The following is a 5,000-nucleotide window of genomic DNA, read 5'->3' as shown; positions in this document are numbered from 1 at the left end:
TAACTACTACCGCTACTATTACTACTACTACTACTACTACTACTACTACTACTACTACTACTACTACTAATAATAATAATAACAATACGACTACTACTACTACTACTACTACTACTACTGCTACTACTACTACTACCACCACACTGACAGCAACGACGACGAAAACAACAACAATAACAACAACTTTTAATATAGTTGACAGACACGTGCACTCTCTGCTGACATGAAAACAACAACAACAACAACAACAACAACAACAACAACAACAACAACAATTACAACAATTATAACAATAAATAAAAATATGAAACACACATCCATGCCCTTTCTGCCGACACTGTAACTGTAACAACAACTACAACAACAACAACAACACTACTACTACTACTACTACTACTACTACTACTACTACTACTACTTCTACTACTACTACTTCTACTACTATAACCTACATCTACCCCTATCAACACCACCATATGATCAACCACAATTTTCTGTCTCTCTCTCTCTCTCTCTCTCTCTCTCTCTCTCTCTCTCTCTCTCTCTCTCTCTCTCTCTCTCTCTCTCTCTCTCTCTCTCTCTCTCTCTCTCTCTCTCTCTCTCTCCGATGTCTTAATGTATTTGCAAACAAACCGACGTAAATACGGTTTAATGGATGAGAGAGAGAGAGAGAGAGAGAGAGAGAGAGAGAGAGAGAGAGAGAGAGAGAGAGAGAGAGAGAGAGAGAGAGAGAGCAGACGGAATTAAAGGGTAGGAGGAGGAGGAGGAGGAGGAGGAGGAGGAGGAGGAGGAGGAGGAGGAGGAGGAGACTTACATAGTCCTTCAAGTCCTCCTCAAGCATGAACGTGAAACGAGGACGAGGTGTTAATGCTAGCAAGGAGGAGGAGGAGGAGGAGGAGGAGGAGGAGGAGGAGGAGGAGGAGGAGGAGGAGGAGGAGGAGGAGGAGGTAGAGACGTTAAGAGCAGGAGGAAAGAGTTTACAAGTTTACATACTCGTGAAAATTAAGTGGTTTTCCTTCCTTTTCCTACTTTCTTTCTCATTTTCTTTCTTTCTCTCCTCTCTCTTCTCCACCTCTTCCTCTTCCTCTTCCTCTTCCTCCCCCTCCTCCTCCTCATTATTATTTACTTTCTTTATTCATTCTCTTCGTGTTTCCATATTTTGTTTCCTTCTTCTTCTCTGTCTCCTTGTCCTCGTTTTCTCTATTTTTCTTTTTATTCCTCCTCCTCCTCCTCCTCCTCCTCCTCCTCCTCCTCCTCCTCTTGCTCCACTTCTTCCTCCTCTTTGATACCTCTCTTTCCTCCTCCTCTTTGTTCAATTTTTCTTCTTTTTTGTTCTTCCTACTACTACTACTACTACTACTACTACTACTACACACACACACACACACACACACACACACACACACACACATGTAACTTCCTCTCTTTCCAAATTTCTTTTCAGTCTTTGCTTTATTTCATTTCCTCTTTTCTAACTTTTTCTCTCATTCTTACTTTATTTCATCCTCCTCCTCCTCCTCCTCCTCCTCCTCCTCCTCCTCCTCCTCCTTTAACTTTGTCTCTTCTCCTTCTCTCTTACTAACTTTCTCTCTCTCTTCGGGATCATTCAGGTGTAAAGAGAAGAGAGGAGGGACAAAACAGAGAGAGAGAGAGAGAGAGAGAGAGAGAGAGAGAGAGAGAGAGAGAGAGAGAGAGAGAGAGAGAGAGAGAGAGAGAGAGAGAGAGAGAGAGAGAGAGAACGTATTTCTAATTTTCCTCCTCCTTCTCAATTCCTTTTCCACGATTACAACAAGACCATCCTCCTCCTCCTCCTCCTCCTCCTCCTCCTCCTCCTCCTCCTCCTCCTCCTCTTCCTCCTCCTCCTCCTCCTCTATTCCAATTAACAACATTTCCGTAAATAATTAAAGCAACACACACACAAACACACACTTATCCAAACACTCTCTCTCTCTCTCTCTCTCTCTCTCTCTCTCTCTCTCTCTCTCTCTCTCTCTCTCTCTCTCTCTCTCTCTCTGCGTCTCACATTTCTGGAGGACAACGACCCACCAATGACAGGACTCTGCTCACCCTCCCCTGGGATCTCAGCCAATCAGGACACACCTTGCAATTCACGCCTGCATCTAGGGACTTTTCTCACGGTTTGTCCCTAAATTTTTTCCCTAAATTTTATGCCGAGTCCTGAAAGATTGTCACTGTTGTTGTTGTTGTTGTTGTTGTTGTTGTTGTTGTTGTTGTTGTTTATTCATGTTCTTTCTTTCTTCTTCTTCTTCTTCTTATTATTATTATTATTATTATTATTATTATTGTTACATACTCATTTTAAGGCATTTCTATTTTTATCTACTCATTTATTTTCATTTTGTCAGATTAGATAGGTGTGTGTGTGTGTGTGTGTGTGTGTGTGTGTGTGTGTGTGTGTGTGTGTGTGTGTGTGTGTGTGTGTGTGTGTGTGTGTGTGTTTAACGAGCAATTTTCTCATCTTCATCTTCTTTTTATTACATTTTCCAGCTGTTGTTCTCATTCTCATTGTCGTTTCTATTATTACTATTTCATATTATCCCTACAGTTAACATCATCATCATTATTATCATTATTTTCATTGCCATTATTATCATACTTGTCTAAACACTTGTTATCATTATTCTTATCAAAATCACCATCATCATCATTATCGTCATTATCACACTCATTAAACCTTTATTGTTATTGTTATCATTTTTATTATCACCACCATCATCACCATTACTTTTATCTTTACTTTCATTGTTATTATCATTATCACTTTGCCATTACTTCCACCACCACCACCACCACCACCACCACCACCACCACCACCACCACCATCATCCTCATCACGATTACTGAAACAGGCGTTATTAGTTTTCTTTCACCATTTCTTCCCAATCATCACCATCATCATTATCAACACCATCACTTATTATACTTAACAAAACACCACCACCACCACCACCACCACCACTACAACTAACCAACCAGCTGTATGTACTCTTAAACCCCTTCAATACCGGGACACATTTTTTACCTTGAGATTTATGTACGATTAGACCATTTTATTGACATTAGGAAGGGTCTATGGAGGGCAGAAGATTAATGGCCACAGTCTTCACTATTTAAATCCCCACATAAGTTTCTGAAGCTGTAGAAAATCACCAAATAGTAAGCAGAATGAATATGAAAACGCGTCATAGTACTGAAGGGATTAAACAGGTGTCACGAAACACACACACACACACACACACACACACACACACACACACACACACACACACACAGGTAATCCCTTTAACACACCCATACTAAAGGTGAGCGGACAGTTCCCCCATTACTACCTGCCTCTAATGTGCTGCTAATGACACTACCTGCCCCAATACCTGGATTTTCCCCTCATCACCTGTTCAGATTACCACCTGCAATTTTCCCCTTCCACCTGTCCAGGCATTATAGTGTGTGAAAGTGAGGGGAAAGTGACGAGAAAGTAAGGGGAAACACAGCAGGTGAGATTGATCAAGGGGTAAAGGGGAAACTATAAGGGAAATTATGAGGAGAAACAGGAAGGGAAGTGAGGGGAAATATAGATTAAGGGAGATTAGTGAAGGTAAAAACAGGAAGATGAGGGAAAAAGAGAAACAAGAAAATTAGGAAAATAACAGGAAAGATGGGAAAGATTTAGATAAAGGCAAAAACAACAATATCAGAGGAAACAATCAGGGGAAATTAGGGAAACGAACAGGTGACAGATGAGGGGAAACAGAATGAGAGGATGGAAAAGTAGGAATGCGGTCAGGACAAGGGCACGAGGGGAAACAAAGTAAAACAGAATAGTGAGGGGAAACCTGAGGGGAGCAGGAGGAAATGAGTGGATGGGAAGATAAAGTTAGTGAGGGATAAAATGAGAGAGGGGAAACAGATGATGAAAGAGAGGGGGACACAATGAGAAGAAAAGTTAAGATGAGGGGAAAAGCAGGTAAGACAATGCATGAATAATGAAAAGAGGGGAAAACACTGCACGGAAATGTAAAGATGAGGGGAAAAGTTGCGAAAAAAAATGGGAAAACAAAGAAGGAAAAGAAATATGGAAAACAGATCAAAATAACGAAAATGAAGAAGAAGAAGAAGAAGAAGAAGAAGAAGAAGAAGAAGAAGATGATGATGATGATGATGATGATGATGATGATGATGAGGAGGAGGAGGAGGAGGAGGAGGAGGAGGAGGAGGAGGAGGAAAGAAAAAAAAGAAAAAAGAAAGGGAGGAAGAAGAAGGAGAAAAAAAAAGAAAGAAAAAGAAAACGAACAACAACAACAATAACAACAAAAGAAGAAAAAAAAGAAAAGGGAAAATGAACAAGAAGAAGAAGAAGAAGAAAAACTAAAAGAACCAAGTGAGAGAGCTAATGTATTTATCCTTCTTCCTCCTTCGTAAAATGCAAATGGATAAAAGAAGGAACGAAAGGAAGAAATAAAAGAAAATTCAATAAAAGGAAGGAATAAAAGAAAAATTAAATAATGTCAGGAAATGTCCACTTAATCTATTTACTCTTCTTCTTCTTCCTTCCTCTCCTCCTCCTCCTCCTCCTCCTCCTCCTCCTCCTCCTCCTCCTCCTTTGTCTATTCTCTTTCCTTCCTAAATGTGAATGAAGGAAAGAGAAAAAAAAAAGAAAGGGGAAAGAGGAAAACCAGGAAAATATAAAAGGAAAAGGAAAACTATAAAATGAAAAATGAAAAGAAAAGAAAGAGAAAAGAAAAATGAGAAATGAAGCAAAACATAAAAAAAGAAAGGGAAGGAAAGGGAAAACAGACGATAAAAGACAAAAAAACGACGAAAATAACCAAAAAAAATCAAGAAAACACACTCAAGGTTATAGAAGAAAGGAAGAAAAGAATTGAGAGAGAGAGAGAGAGAGAGAGAGAGAGAGAGAGAGAGAGAGAGAGAGAGAGAGAGAGAGAGAGAGAGAGAGAGAGAGAGAGAGAGAGAGAGAGAGA

The sequence above is a fragment of the Portunus trituberculatus genome, chromosome 13, assembly GCF_017591435.1.
Source record: "Portunus trituberculatus isolate SZX2019 chromosome 13, ASM1759143v1, whole genome shotgun sequence".
In the NCBI taxonomy this organism is placed as follows: domain Eukaryota; kingdom Metazoa; phylum Arthropoda; class Malacostraca; order Decapoda; family Portunidae; genus Portunus; species Portunus trituberculatus.
The sequence above is the reverse complement of the archived record's forward strand: the minus strand, read 5'-3'. Positions refer to the sequence as shown.